Source organism: Macrobrachium nipponense, chromosome 6 (genome assembly GCF_015104395.2).
Source record: "Macrobrachium nipponense isolate FS-2020 chromosome 6, ASM1510439v2, whole genome shotgun sequence".
In the NCBI taxonomy this organism is placed as follows: Eukaryota; Metazoa; Arthropoda; class Malacostraca; order Decapoda; family Palaemonidae; genus Macrobrachium; species Macrobrachium nipponense.
In genome coordinates this window covers 67668574-67684768 of record NC_061108.1, presented here as the reverse complement: position 1 = coordinate 67684768, position 16195 = coordinate 67668574, and the positions used below count along the sequence as shown (strand labels likewise).

At 50.7% G+C, this 16195-nt stretch overlaps 1 protein-coding gene across 1 annotated transcript in view; it reads left to right on the top strand.

Moving 5' to 3' along the window:
• The first annotated feature begins 1957 nt into the window (after nt 1-1957).
• LOC135216548 (uncharacterized) overlaps nt 1958-16195 on the top strand; it is a 260185-nt gene continuing 245947 nt past the window's right edge. The window contains exon 1 of the mRNA XM_064251923.1: nt 1958-2067. The gene's annotated coding sequence lies outside the window, so the exon portion shown is untranslated. The remainder of the gene's footprint in view (nt 2068-16195) is intronic.

Sequence of the window (16195 nt, the reverse complement as noted above, 5' to 3'; positions counted from 1 at the left end):
CTAGTACCAATCGAAGTGGGCTGTCTTCAGATCCTGGTGCAGGAAGAAGGGCATTTCCTCCACCACAACCTCTGTGAGCCAGATAGCTGACTTCCTTCTTCATCTGAGAGAAGAAGTGAAGTTGGCTGTTCCAACTATTAAAGGCTACAGGAGCGTGCTTTCTGTAGTCTTTAGACACAGAGGACTCGATTTGTCTAATAATAAGGACATTCATGATCTCATTAGATCGTTCGAGACTAGGAAAGTAGTCCAACCTAAAGTACCCTCGTGGAACTTGGATGTGGTACTCAAATACTTGATGTCGAGTAACTTCGAACCACTTCATTCAGTTTCTATCAGGAATCTGACGAAGAAAACGATCTTCCTAACCGCTCTGGCGACGGCGAAGAGGGTTAGCGAAATTCAGGCCATTAGCAAGCAGATTGGCTTTTCAGAAAGTAGTGCGGTGTGTTCTTTAAGTCCCATGTTTTCTTAGCAAAGAACGAGAATCCTTCCAACCCGTGGCCGAGGTCCTTTGAAATCAAAGGGTTGTCAGATATAGTTGGAAACGAACGTGAGAGATTCCTGTGTCCTGTCAGGGCTCTAAAGTTCTATCTGCAGAGGACTAAAGCTTGCAGAGGTTCATCGGACAATTTGTGGTGTTCAGTGAGGAAACCTGATCTTCCTATGTCGAAAACGCACTGGCTTTCGTTCTTCATCAGGAATACGATTCAAGAAGCGCATAATAAGTGTAGTGACAGTGATTAAAGCTTCTGAAAGTAAAAGCTCATGAGGTGAGAGCTATTGCTACTTCGGTAGCCTTTCACAAAAATATGGCTCTCAAAGATATTTTGAATGCCACATTTTGGAGAAGCAATTCGGTGTTCGCTCACACTACCTGCGGGAGGTGAAAGTGACATACGAAAATTGCTTCTCCCTCGGACCATACATTGCTGCAGACACTGTTTTGGGGGCAGGAGGTAACACTCATCCTATCCTTTAGGGATTAGGGGGGTTTTTAATTTGTGTTTATGGTTGTGGGGTGACCGCCTGGGGCGGGTCTCCCTTCCATTAGCTTAGTTAAGTGGGATACCTTTGGTAAACTAAGCCAGGTGGTGGTATTTTGTCTCGTTGCCCTCTTATTAGTATGGTCCATGGTCTAGTCACGTCGTGGTCTCGCCCTGTTGACAGATCATCTGGAGTGCACCAGCTTCATAGGTCTCTACCTTGCTGGCAACTCTAGTAGCACAAGCAGACTTACGTGGCAGTAATCACGAAGCCAGCATGCTAACAGGTAAGGAATCAAGATATCAATTATCTGCACATATGTGTTTCCTAAATCCTCTATTCTGTCTCTCCCACCACCAAAGGTGGGATTCAGCTATATATATCTGACAGGTAAAGTTGCATGAACAAAATGATATTGTAATGATACAATTAAGTTTGTTCATACTTACCTGGCCAGATATATATAATTAAGTACCCGCCCACCTCCCCTCAGGAGACAGTGGAAAAAAAAAAAAAAAAAAAAAATTATGAATAGAAAACTGGGAATGATTCCTGATACCCGCCTCCCAGCGGCGGGAATGGGTACTAACCACCTGACTCCCACCACGGGTCGTCGTAAGTTTTAAATTCTGTCGGTGTCGGAAATTATCAGCTATATATATATTCTGCCAGGTAAGTATGAACAAACTTAATTGTATCATTACAATATCATACGAAAGAGCGTCACATGCTTATTTTAGTTTGTATGGGGCTTTCATATATCACATTATGTTGATGAAACTTCAATCTTTTGAATGGTATGCTTGGAGTTGTAATTGTATTCTTGTTTCACCATTTAAATATCGAGTGAATAAGACCTGTCCACTGTGATAAGGGTTGGTAGTCGCTGGTGTTTCCCCCTACTATGAAAGCCTCATACGAACTAGGGTAAAACACTGCATGGCCTGGATCAACTCAACGACGATCATAGCATGCCACCCTCCGAAAAAGTACTTATAACGCGTCCTGACACCGGAGATGGGCATCAGTCGTGACTTGTTGGTGAGAAACGGAGCTAAAGACCTCTACTCTCCTTTCAAAGTAAGTATTTTCTCCAAAGTTAGAAATTAAGTCTAAATTTAAAGCATTAAACAGAGGGTAGTGAAAAGGGTGTCCACGGCAGTGCAAATCTCACCAAAACGCTTTCAAAATTTTTGCTTACGCTTCAGTTTTTGTTCCGATACGAAATACAAACCATCGGTCCTTTACAATAGGAAGGTAACTAGCGGCAGCTGGGACGGTCGTAAGCTTTGAACAGGGGAGTTCGGTAGTTAACTAGTTGTCCAACAGTGCGCACGCAGCGCGACTGTGAGGTGAAGAATCACTTTTGCTTTCGGCCGTGTGTGTGGAGGACGTGTTCGTCATCGCTCTGCCCGCTTCATCGTCGTATGCTTTGCTTTTGTTGTGAATTTGTCAACTTGGTTTGTCAGTGTTTGAAAGTGAATTGTAAGTACGTACCGTCTTTTTCATCTTTTATTACATTGATTTTATGGATCATCGGACATGGAGCTATTCCCGCGCCCTCCCATCAACCGTAGAGTGTACCCGGGGGTGGAGGGCCGCAAGTGTGGGGTCTTCCGCTCTTTTCCGAAGATTGATCCTCATTTGCGCTCGGTGCCGAGGGTGTGAATGCTCTCGGCCCGAGCCTTGTATTTTTTGTGTGATAGTGTGAAAGTGAAATTGTAAGTACAGTGTTCTTTTTCATTTATTATCATGCCCTTGCGCTCGGTGCCGAGGGTGCGAATGCTCTCGGCCCGAGCCTTGTATTTTTTGTGTGATGGTGTGAAAGTGAAATTGTAAGTACAGGTTCTTTTTCATTTATTTTCATGCCCTTTGCGCTCGGTGCCGAGGGCGCGAATGCTCTCGGCCCGAGCCTTGTATTTTTGTGTGAAAGTGAAGTGAAAATTGTAAGTACAGTTTTTGTACATGCAACTTCCCCGGCAGATATATACTTAGCTATAGTCTCCGACGTCCCGACAGAATTAAAAACTCGTGGCACACGCGACAGGTAGGTCAGGTGATCAGACCACTCCCGCCGCTGGGTGGCGGGACTAGGAACCATTCCTGTTTTCTAATCAGATTTTCTCTGTCGTCGTTTCCGACAACATTGTTGTTGGTTCCTCCTGCATTGAAATTCTTTCTCGCTTGCTGAGGATCTTTTCTGGTTGACCTTTGGTGATGTATTTGATCTTTAGCTTTGGCATACGCTTTTTGTGGACCGTTTTTTGGATTTTGAATTGGATTTTTCTTAAGAATGTCTGATGTGACACCTGTGTTTAGGGTGTGTGTGAAAGAGGAATGTAAGGTGAGGCTACCGAAAGCTTTGGTAGACCCTCACACTGTTTGTTTAAAATGTCGGGGGAATGATTGCTCTGTCTCTAACACCTGTGTGGAGTGTGAAAGTCTGACTGAGTTGGAATGGAAGAATTTGGCTGCATATATTAGGAAGTTGGAGAAGGATAGAGTCAGGAAGGCTTCCGTCAGAAGCTCTAGTAGGTCCTGCTCATTGGTTTCAGCCCCTCCCCCCGCAGCGAACCCATGGATTCGTCTTCGGAGATGGCTGCAATGAAGGCATCTATTCGTAGCTTGCAATCGCAGTTACGAGCTATGAAGGATAAAGGTAAGGACAGTGATGTGTGCAGTGTCCCCAGTGCAGTGGAGGGGGCGTCTGACCGACTCCGCATTGCCCCTAGGCCTAGACCTCTTCCAAACTCCCAAGACCAGGGGAGGAGGAATGTCGACAGCCGCAAGGAGGGTGTAGAGTATCCCCAACGGTCAGGCGTCCCTTCGGCAGAACCTGTAGACTCGTCCCAGGCTGCTTCAGATAGCTATAGAAAAAGCATCCTACGGAAGTGCTTTTCGGACTCCGATTCGTCCTCACCTAGGCGCGGTTGGAGTTCCGTGTCGAAGTCGCGCCCTCTGAAGAGAGCCTGGAAGCCTCCTGGAGGAGACGCTTTAGACTCCAGCCCGGAGTCCTTCCCTGAGTATTCTTCTTCACAGAAGAAGAGAGCTCTGAGATCTCCTGACTCCTCTCCGGAAGGAGTTACTTCGACTATGAAGAAGTTCCTGGTAGGCCTCCAGGAGCAGTTGTCGGCTCTGGTAGGCTCGTTGTCAAAGGGCTCATCTCGCAGGAAGGATGTCTCCCTACCAGTCAAGAGCTCTGTTAAGAGACCTGCTTCCAGCCTTCGCTCTGACTCAGGCAGGCGCCCTTCTCCTGGAAGGCGCTCTTCTCCAGCAAAGCCTTCGGCAGCTTATGCCTCCTCTCGTCATGGTCGAACGTCTTCTCCTGTCAGACGGGCTTCTGCTAGTAAGCACCTCTCTTCGTCTAAGCGACTTTCTAGGAGTGTGTCGCGGGGTGCAAGCGCCTCTCCTGACAGGCGCCAGGAACCTGAGACCCTCCTAGATTCAAACGGCTCCCGGCCTGTATGTAAGCGCCTTGAGACTTCCAGACGGCCTGTGAGGGACTCAAGCTCCTCTCCTGGCAGGCCCCAGGAGCAGCGTAACTTCCATGGAAGAAGCAGACCCCGTTCGCCTCCCGGGCGCTCTACAAGGGACAGAAGCTTTTCTCCTTGCAAGCGCCAGGAGCCTGCTAGGCACCCTAAAAGGGACTCAAGCGCCTCTCCTAGCAGGCGCATTTCCCCTTCCAGGCTCCCTCTTAAGGGCGCAAGCGCCTCTCCTGGCTGGCGCCGAGATCAAGGCAGCCGCCTTTCTCCTTCCAGGCGCATGATGCCTCCCAGGCGCTCCCACTGGGACACAAGCGCCTCTCCTGGCAGGCGCCAAGAAACGGACATGAGCCTTGTACACAGTAGGCGCCCTACTCCTGTCAGGCACCCTATCAAGGGCGCAACCGCCTCTCCTGGCTGGCGCCAGGAGCCTGAGAAGCTCCAGGATCTTCACAGAACCCAGGCTAGTAGCAGGCGTCCTACTCCTGCTAAGCGCCATCAAGTGCAGGCGAGTACTTCTCCTAACAGAACCCTCGTTGGGAATAGACTCTGTTCTCCTACCAAGCTTTCAGCTAGGGATAAGAGCGCCTCTCCTTCTAAGAGTCTTTCGCCTAGAAAGCCCTCTTCGCCAGCTGCTACTATGGAGGAGATATCAGAGGAGGATTCCCCTAAGGACGCGGGGTCTTTATATAAGAGGCTAGCTTCTCTTCTTCTGTAAGAGTTCGGAGATTCTCTTTGCCCAGCTGACCCTCCCTCCCCAGGATCTTTGCTGTCAAGCACTAAGCTGTCGAAGTCCCCCTCCTTCGTCAGGATGCGCCCTACTCTTTCTATGAGAAAAGCGATCAAGGGTTTAGAGAGCTGGCTTCTTTCCAAGAAAGAAGCAGGTAAGACAGTTTTTTCCTGTCCCCCGTCCAAACTTGCAGGAAAACCAGGTATCTGGTATGATACCAAAGAACCCATGGGATTGGGTCTGCCTTCGTCTGCTGATACGGACTTTTCATCGCTTGTAGACTCTTCAAGGAGGCACTCTCTTCTTTCTGCGAAGGCTTCTTGGGGGATGTGTGAGATGGACCATCTCCTCAAGGGCCTATTTCGCACCCTAGAAGTCTTCAATTGTTCCGATACGTAATACAAACCATCGGTCCTTTAACAATAGGAAGTAGCTAGCGGCAGCTGGAACGGTCGTAAGCTTCGAACAAGGGGAGAACGGTAGTTAACTGCTTGTCCGACACGCGACTGGGAGGTAAACAAATCACTTTTGCTTTCGGCCGCGGGTGTGAAGGACGTGTTCGTCATCGCTCTCTGCCCGCTTCATCGTCGTATGCTTTGTTTATATTGTGTTTTCTACTAATGGTTTATTTGACTTGAAAATGAAACTGTAAGTACACTGTTTTCATTTTCATTACTTAATTATGAACCAACATGGAGCTATCGCCGTAGATGCGGCGATTTCCTCTCTTTTCATGAATTGAACCCTTGAATTATGTCTCGGTGCCGAGGGCGGGCGCGCTCACGCCGAGTCATGTATTTTGGGCGAAAGTGTGTAATTGAAAAATGTAAGTACTCTTTTCATTATATTTTTGCCCTGTGTGTTCGTTACCGAGAGCGTGATTGCGCTCGGCATGAGCCTTTTATTTTGTATGATAGAATGCAATGAAAGTGGATTCGCAATTGCAGTATTCTTTTCATTTTCATTTATTTATTTGCATAAAATTTAATTTGGATCAATTTTCGCTCTTACCCGGGAATTGATCCTTACGATTATTTTCTGTGAAAGTGAAATCGCAAGTGCAGTATTCTGTTTCATTTTCATATATATTTTATGATAGCATCATATTATTTGGATCAAGTTTCCGCTCTTACCCGGGAATTGATCTTTCCCCTTTAAGTTCTATGAAGTGATCGCAAGGGCAGTATTCTGTTTCATTTTCATATTACTTTTCACTGCTGTGCGGGGGTAGGGGAAGCGAAGGTCTGCCAGGAAGTCGTCGGAAAGCTCTCCCGCGACTCCCTTGGTATCTGATTCTTCGTCTTCTTTCCTGGCCCCCGCTCAGCTTCCTCGTTGTATTTTGTATTTGGGGTCTTCCTTGCGTTCGGGGTGGGGCATGTCTTCCCCCCGTGCGTGAGGGAACCCCTCTTACTAATCTATCTGTGCTACCGCAGGTGCTACATCCGTGGGAGACGACCTTGGACAGGTATGGAGCACCGCGGCGGCAGGGCGTGCCTAGCATCCACAGGCTGCTGCAGCGTCTAGCGAGGTCTGGGGCGGTCTCCACTACTACCACGGCCGCTTATGCTGCTCCCCCCCCCCCCGCCTGGTCTACACTCCCCATGCTGTGTCGGTGACGCCGGCTGCCGCTACTAGGGCCTCCGCCGTACCGAGGTGGGGTTGCCGCCGCCGCCTGTTTTCTTCGTGTTGCCTGCCCCAGACTTCCGCTGTTCCAGCAGCTCGCCCCTGGACCGGCCGCCAGTACCCAGGTTCCCGCTGGCTGCCGATGATTCTACGAGGCGATCGCTGGGCCTGCCGTACCTGCCGCTGATGTGATTCCCGCTGCTGGCTTGGCTGTCCCTTCTGGGTCTACTGCTGCTGCTGTTCCTGCCGCTCCTGAGCTGGTTGCTGTTCCTGTCGCTCCTGGTTCCTGAGCCTGTCCATGCTGGTCTTGCCCACGGTGTGTCTTCCCCAGTCCCAGGTCCTTCCGGACAGGTGCAGTCGGGCCGTGTTGCTTCGGCAATAGCCCTGGCTCCGGCCTGGATGCAGGACCTGACGACTGTCCTGCGTGAGCTGACGAGGTAGAGGAAGAAGAGGAAGGTGTCATCTTCGTCTTCATCGTCTGCTGCTGCCTCTTCCCCTTCGACTTCTAAGGCCCATAAGCCGAAGAAGAAGAAGGCTGCCTTCCCCCCTAAGAAGTCTCCTTCGGGAACTTCTAAGGGCCCGTCCCACCCTGGTGGGACGGGGGTCCTTCTGCTGGTCTTCCTGCTCCTTCGGGAGCGGGGCCCGTCTCCCCTTCCATAAGGAAGAGATAGACGGGGACCAGAGGAGTACCGGTTAGCACTGGTACTTCCTCGCCTGGTGCTAGTGGCGATGCCGCTACGCCAGGTTCCGGCTCGGTCTCTCGTTCGCGAGAGATCCCGAGTGTACGTTCTCCCTCGGTAGAACGTGCAGCCAAGTTTCGGCGCCAGAGTTCGCTCAGCGCCAAGACGCGGCACGGAGCAGAAGGCTGGTGAGAGCCGCTCAGGTGACTCTCGCCAGGCCAGCGGCCGCTCTTGCAGCGACCAGCTGGTAACCCGGGTTTTCCCCCCTAGGAAGGCTCCTTCGGGACCTTCTAAGGGCCCGTCTCGCTCCGGCGATTCGGGGAGCTCTTCTGCTGGTCCTCCTGCTCCCTCGGGAACAGGGCCCGTCTCTTCTACCAAGGAGAAGAAGACGGGCTGACGTGACGGTCTCCGACTGGCCACGCGCTGAGGCGAGGAAGGGGTCCCCGCGGCCGTCGGTACCAGCCTCGGCTGGTACCAGCGGCTCGACGCGCCGAGATGATGCTCACCGGTCTCACCGCGACAGCGAGCCTAGCAGGTCACCTGACCACCGCTCCCACAGGGACCGGGCTGATAGGGGGACCAGCAGCAGCTTCTCTGCACACGAGATCGGGGCCGCTGTTCTCGGTCCAGCCGTTTCCCTGGGAAACGGCTCGACTAGGCCTGCAAAGTGGCGATCGCCTGCAGCCCTCCAAGCCCGCTGGTTCTGCCAGCGAGCGAAAGAGGAGCGTCATGTCTTCCTCTCCCGTGCCTGCAACTTCCTCGGTTTGCACCAGGAAGAGCGAGGCACAGCGGGGTGATCGTGAGGGGCATGCCCCGCACGATCCCGTCACGACGCCGTAAGTACCAGGTACGATCTTCGGACCGACCAGGACTTACGCGCAAGTGGCAGGAGGAATCCGAGAGGGGTCTATCGCAGTTCCTCCTCCTTAAGGGGGAGGTTCTCGGAATGCTCTTGTTCGAGGGGTTTGACGGTCCTACTCTGCAAGATGCTATGACTTCCGAGATCCAGAGGAACTTTGTCGAGGTTATGGCGCTGATTCGTCAGCGCAACGACCTTGGGGAAGGATTGCCGCTCCCACCAGCAGAGCCAACGTCTCTGCTCGAGTCGTTTTGGGGCCCGAGAGGGAACCCAAACCGACGGTGGGTCTGCCGCGATCGGAGCTTGCCGATTCTGTCTTGAACCAGAGTCTCTCGTCTCCGGACAAGAAGGCTCTCTCAGTTCTGGCCGGTCGATCAAGCTACTTCCACCTCCTCTACTGCGACAGCGGCGTTTCTACGTGTCTTCGGACACCGTATTTAAATACTCCTTCGGTCCTCCTGAGAGGTTTCGACCTCGACGAGGACTGGAATGAGTTGGAGGACGGTATCGGCTCTCTCCTGTCAGGTGTCGATCAGCCCCACCCAGACGACGTTCACAGTGGCGGCAGACCCTTACCTACAGTGAGAGTTCGTAACCCCCCTCGGGAAAACGTTTTCTCCTGACGATACGTTTTCCCAGACTCTGAGAGGCCATCGCCGCAAGGCGATGGCTGCTCCTACTCTTCTCCAACTACTAGTTCCACTGGGAAGGCGAGCGAGTATCCAATTCCTCCCCCATTCCCTCTCTCCTTACGGCTACGAGGGAAAGGGGAGGGATCCTACAGAGATTTCTCTGTAGGATCCCACGTTGGGGACTGCGCTACCGGGGGGACCTTCGGGTCCTACCTGACGTAAGCCCCGGTCGTTGAGGAGGGATCCTGCCCCATTCTCGATTTCTACGGGAATCGAGAGGACCACCAGCCGATATCGTTTGACGAATTCGGTGGGGGTTTCGCAGGCTGCTTAGAATTCTACGGAATTTCTAGCACATTCAGAGTGTTCGAGTTTTTTATGATCTCCAAACACTTAGGCGAGACCACGGTCCAAAGTGAGCGAGACGAGAATCCCCGATATGTTACACGATAATCGGGAACCTCGCCTATGCTCGAATTCCTGGAATTTCTAGCATTGGGAAGAAGACTGCTGCTGAAGAAGACTATCTCACAGTAGGCGACCAACCTGGAATAGAGAAGAACGGACGGGAATATCCAGTTTGGCTTGAACTATCGTCTTAGTATTCTGTTCACCATTGAAGCTTTCCTTCGAGGAAGACTTCTCCTTCACTCTCTTTGATAGAGATCGAAGGTGGTCGATCTCCAATCCTTATTTTGTTTTCTTGAAGGAAAAGAATTTAGGATGGAGATCGTTGTTCAGAATCCTACAAATATACTACGTATATTAACCTCGCGACATGATTCTGCTAAGCAGTTGAATTGTCCGAGGGGTAGGCGCATATCCTAGTTAATCTACGGATTGCGACTTAGACGAGAAGTATTCTAATTGAACTGCAACTCGGGGTTGCCTGCAACCTCCCAGGAGTTTTCAGTTTCAATTTTATATACTTATGGTTTTGTCACGACAACACCATTTCAACTTTTATATTTACCGAAATTCGTTTCGCCTAAATATAATTGCTCGAGCATATCTTTTATGCTCTGTGGTTCTAGCCGAACGCATTCCTTCGTGGAATAATATATTACCTGGCAACTCAGGATGAAGAGTCAGCGAGAGCTCAGGCTCAGCTACTGCGTATTGAACTGCCTGATAGCAGCTCAGTATCAGCTGGGCCTCCGAGATGCACGGTCAGTTATGTCTCTCTCCCCTGCTTTGATTGACTACCGAACCGTATCTCTGCCCAACAATCATGGACTTAGGTCTCTGATTAACGGGGATTCTCACAATAATGAAGGACCATCTACTGCTGTGACGCTAGATTCCATCGCCTTCGACATTGCGAGAATTTTCAACAGAGATATCTCTTGGACTCTTTCATCTTTCTGTTTACCGCACGGTAACAGAAGTCTGTACAAGTCTCCCGCTGCATCGCACTGCGATAATGCGAATGATTTTGCAGACATCTGAGTTTGTCTTCAAAATATCTCTTATTCGTAGGTGTGCAATTGTTCATTGTTCAACCCGAATTAACAGATGTGTCAGAAGACATCGCCTACTCTCCGACCTGACAGCTCTACTTCCAAATGTTCAGCCCATGAGAAGCAGTTCTTCAGGCGGCTTTCCCCTGTGTTTTCATTACTGAAGAACGCCCCGCTTTCATTGCAACTACGACTTCTCACCGGACAGCAATGAAATAGCGGTTAGCGTTTTCAGTCATTTGTAAGCACAGGTTATGAATCTTGAGAATCCTTCTCTCGATTCGTCTGTGAAGACGTAGGTTGCATTCAATATCTACCTTCGTCTTCAACGGTACATAGTGTTGTTTCTCCTTAGCTGAGATTCAACAACTATGAGATGTTTTGCCTTCAGGGACCTCGGTCTCTAGAAGTCAATTGACTTTCGCCTGTTGGGCACATGCCTTAAGAGAATCATCACCTCGCTGTCCGGCATTGGTGACAAACAAATACATTATTTGTTTGGTCTCTCGGCATAACCCTTTAAAGGCGAAGGTCACGTGACTTACTCAGATGCTTGGACAACTTGCCTCCTACCAAACGCAGTCAGTCGGCAGCTGTCAGAGCGCCCGAGTCAGTTACGAACTACGCTGTTGACTTAGTTCGGTTGTTACAGAGCAATCATTACTTCGTTTTAATAGCTTGTCACAGTACCCATACCATCGACACCCACCATGGAGTGTCGGTGTCCTATCCACTACCGAGAACTTCGCTGCATGGGGATAGGAGGATGCGAGAGACTTCGTGGCAAACGGACAGACCAGTATGGGTACTGGACATCACCGAAGTAGAGAAGAGGGATAGGTCATGCGACTATTCCCTTCTTTTCCTCTGAGGAACTGCATGACTTCCCCTGCGAAGTCAAGCATCCAGGGGATGGGGATCCGTGACGCTCGATTTCGTACCGAACTTCGTAGCGAAGACTCAGAACCTTTCGGTCCCTGACGATTGGTTCGAGTCGTTCACAATCCCCTCCCTAATGGACTTCACCGCCTTCGATGCGAAGGAGATGCTGCCTTGTCCGCAAGAACTTCTCCGTGGCGCAGGTACTGAAGGCAGGGGTCTGGTCCAACCAGACCACATGCCCTTCCTTCTACCTTCGGGATATTGCCCACAGGTCCTTGGATCTTTTTCCTTGGGACCCGTGGTGGCTGCTCAACACGTTGTGTAGCGAACCCAGACCCTCGCAGGCTGAACAGCATCGAGTCCTGGTGTGACCGTAAGAATGGATGAGTGAATGAGAGTGTGACTGGCTCCTCTTCCCATCTTTTTCTTCTCCTCTACCTGTGGTTAGAGGGACACGGTCGTCACCCTGCTGGATAAGGACAAGATGCAGGTGAGCTACTCAACAGAGCCCCATCCTATCCCTTTCACTAGAGATAGGAGCGTATATCCACCACCTCCAACAAGGGGGAGGAAGTGGATGCCAGCTTGAGACAAACCCATACTTTATGTTGCCTCTTGCAAACAGGAACAAGTTCTTGCTTGCTGGTACGAAGAGATACGCTTGCCTCTCTCTTAGTACTCGGCCCAGAGGTCTGACCTTTGATCCTGCGGTGCACACCCCGATCAATCGGACAGAGGCTTGGATCCCTCCCTCGCTCTTACGACCAGGGAGGCATTCCAGGGGTGGACGAACACCAGTCTGTTCATCAAAGACTCAGATTCCTCCCACCAAGAAGTGAGTCTTCCTATTGTTAAAGGACCGATGGTTTGTATTACGTATCGGAACAAATGACAATTTGTCGAAAGTTGCATTTTTCCTAACTATACAAACCTGAGGTCCTTTACATATAGTCCCTTCTCATGCCACCCCTCACTCTGCGTATTTTGCATGGGCCAAAAGCAAAAGTGATTTGTTTACGCCGCGCGACTGTCGGACAAGCAGTTAACTACCGTTCTCCCCTTGTTCGAAGCTTACGACCGTTCCAGCTGCCGCTAGCTACTTCCTATTGTTAAAGGACCTCAGGTTTGTATAGTTAGGAAAAATGCAATTTTCGACAAATTGTCATTTTTATGGATTGGTCTCTAGGAGCCCTGGCCAAGAGGGCTCAGGAACCGGATTTTGTTAATATGGAGGAATTAACCAGCGTATTGTCTTGTTTGGACAAAGCTGTGATGGACGGGTCCACTGAGGTTGCTTCTCTCTTCGGATCAGGCATCCTTAAGAAGAGGGCAGTGTACAGCTCCTTCCTAGCCAAGTCTGTGTCTCCTCTACAGAGATCCGCTCTGCTTTACTCGCCCCTGTCGAGTCACCTCTTCCCACAAGAGATCGTTAAGACATATCGAGGTCCTTGTCTGAGAAGGCCACTCAGGATCTTCTGGCTCAATCGGCCAAAAGATTGAAGCCTGTGGTCCCGGTGACCAAGAGGGAGAAGGTTCCCTTCCAACAGCCCTTTTGAGGAAGGACCGCTCCTAGAGCCTCGCTTAGGAGCGGAAGAACAGAGAAAAGAGGAAGATCTTCGAGGAGATCTTTCGCAAAGACCCAATGAGTTAAGAGTCCTCCTGACGACAGTAGGTGCCAGACTTTTAAAGTTTCACAAAGTCTGGGCACAGAAAGGGACGGATGCCTGGTCCCTCTCTATCCTCGAGAGAGGATACCTGATTCCCTTCAGGGAGGAACCTCCCTTTACGACAACACCGAGGGAGTTAATAGCGAAATACAAAGATCCTGTGCGAAGCCAAGCCCTTCTACATCTGGTAAAACAGATGCTGGAAAAGGAGGCAATAGAAGAAGTACAAGAGCTCCATTCCCCGGGGTTTTACAACCGTCTGTTTTTGTACATTCAACTTCCCTGTCAGATATATACTTAGCTATAGACTCCGTCGTCCCCGACAGAAATTCGAATTTCGCGGCACACGCTACAGGTAGGTCAGGTGATCTACCGCCCTGCCGCTGGGTGGCAGGAATAGGAACCATTCCTGTTTTCTAATCAGATTTTCTCTGTTGCCGGTTCCGGTAACATCGTTGCTGGTTCCTCCTGACTTGACTTTCGTTTTTTCATCGCCGTTGATCTTCTGGACTGATTTATTTGGTGACGTATTGGATCTCTGGTTTGGCATACGCTTTTGTGGACTGTTTTTTTAATTTGGCTTTGGATTATTCTCAAGATGTCGGACTCTAACTATGCAGTTAGAAGATGTGTGAATGAGGGTTGTAGTGTGAGACTACCGAAAGCTTCGGTAGATCCTCACACTGTATGCAAGCGGTGTAGGGGGAATGAATGTTCTGTATCTAACACTTGTAATGAATGTGTGAATTTGAGTGAGGAAGAATGGAAGACTCTAAATTCCTACTTAAGGAATTTGGAGAAGGATAGGGCTAGAAAAGCTTCCTCCAGAAGCTTGAGTAGGTCTCGCTCTAACGTTGCTTCCTCCCATACAGTATCAGCACCTTCTCCCTTCTCAGATACTGCAAATTCATCATTGGAAATTGCAGATTTGAAGGCTGCCCTCAAGAGGATGGAGCGTAAAATGCAAGCTCTAGAAGGTAAGCAAAGTGCAGTGGAAAGTGATGTTAGTGTCCCCAGTGCAGTGGAGGGTGCGTCTGATCGGCTCTGTCTCGCTCCCAGGCCTAGACCTCTTCCAAGCTCCCAGGCCCAGAGGAGAAGGAAAGTCGAAAGCCTTACGGAGGTTACGGAGAATCCCCACCGATCAGACGTCCCCTCGGCAGGATCTGTGGCGTCCCAGACTGCCAAGGATCGCCATTGGAAAGGCATCCTCAAAGAGTGCTTCTCCTCGTCCGATTCGTCTCCGCATAGACGTGGATGGAGTTCGGACGATCTATCGCGTCCTACGAAAAGAAGTTGGAAAGAGCCTACTTTGGACTCGAGCCTGGAACATTTTCCAGAAGTCTGCATGGGAGAGAAAGAGAGCCAAGAAAGCCTTGATTGCGCCTGCTCGCGGCTCTGAGTCTCCTACATCCTCCAGACCTTCCCCTCATTTTGATAAGGAGGAGGAAGATAAAGCTACTAAGATTCTCCTTAAAATGCAGGAGCAAATCTCGTCATTAGTAGGAGTTCTAAAAAAGGACCCTACTCGGAAGAAAGACACTTTTCTTCCTATTAAAAGATCTTCTCGTCCGGCGGACGTTCATGGCTCCAAGCGCCTCTCCTCTACTCCTCGTCCTAGGTCCGAGGCGCCAGATAGAGGATCTTCTGATAAAGAAACAGCAGTCAGGCGCGAGGCGCCAACTAGGCGAAAAGCGCCAGATTCGGACAGCCCGGACAGGCGCAAGTATCGTCCGATGCGGACAGCGCCAGCCAGGCTCCAGGCTCCAACGAGGCGGACAGCCTGGACAGGCGCGAGTATTGTCCGATGCGGACAGCGCCACCCAGAAGCGAAGCGCCAGACAGGCGCCAGGATCTCCAGCTTCACCTTTCGAGAGAGAAGTTAACCGAGAGGCTCCTCTTGTAGCTTTTCGCAGGATCAGCCTTCTCCTGACAGGGACGCAAGATGTCGCACAGGCGGCCGTCGCCCTTGTCAGGATGGCTCTGGTACTGCTAGGAGTTTTTCGCAAGGACAGCCTTCTCCTGGCAGGGACGCAAGATGTCGCACAGGCGGCCATCACCCTTGTCAGGATGGCTCTGATAATGATAGGAGTTTTTCGCAGGATCAGCCTTCTCCTGGCAGGGACGCAAGATGTCGCACAGGCGGCCGTCGCCCTTGTCAGGATGGCTCTGGTACTGCTAAAAGCCCTTCACCTTGCAAAAAGAGGCGCTCTCCTTCAGTTGATTGCTCTTCTCCCACCAGAACTGGACAGGGGCTTGAAGATATTTCAGACTCAGAAGCTAATAAGGGTGCGGGTCTCTCGGACTACAAAACCTTAGCAGCTCTTTTGCTGCAAGAATTTGGAGATTCTCTGAGTCCTGCCGCCCCTCCGTCTCCTCGTTCGTTGTTCACGAGTTCGAAGATATCTAAATCATCCTCCTTCTTGAAGATGCACCCGACCATATCCATGAAGAAAGCGCTACAGTCTTTTGGAAATTGGCTCAGCTCCAAGGAGGAATCTGGAAAGACTGTCTTTACCTGCCGCCCCCCCCCCCCCCCCCCCCAGGCCCCCCCCCCCCCCCCCCCCTGGTTTTCTGGGAGGAGAGGCATTTGGTATGAGACAGGGGAAGCAATGGGACTCGCTCTCCCTGCTTCGGCTGAGGCAGACTTCTCCACGCTTGTAGACGCGTCGAGGAGACAATCACTGTCATCTGCAAGAACCACTTGGGGAATGTCGGAAATGGACCATCTCCTCAAGGGATTACTATTCCATGTCTTGGAAGTTTTTAACTTTCTAGACTGGTCCCTTGGGGCTTTGGCCAAGAAGACACAGGACCCTGACTTCCTGAGCCCCGAAGTCTTGCATAGTATATTGGCGTGCATGGACAAGGCGGTCCAAGACGGATCGGGGGAAGTGGCCTCCCTTTTCGGAGCAGAATCTTAAGAAGGGGCTGTATTCAGCTTCCTTCCTGACAAAAGCAGTGTCTCGCCTGTTCAGAGGTTCGTCTCTGCTTTACGCACCTCTTTCAAACCAGCTTTTCCCTTCTCAGTTAGTGAGAGATATTTCTCACTCACTCACTGAGCAAAGGACGACTCAAGATCTTCTGGTGCAGTCAGCAAAGAAGACGATGGCCAGCCGTTTCCTGCTGTGAAGAAGGAAGTCCCACGTAACCCCCAACCGCCGCCCTTTCGAGGGAGTTCATCTTCTCGATCCTC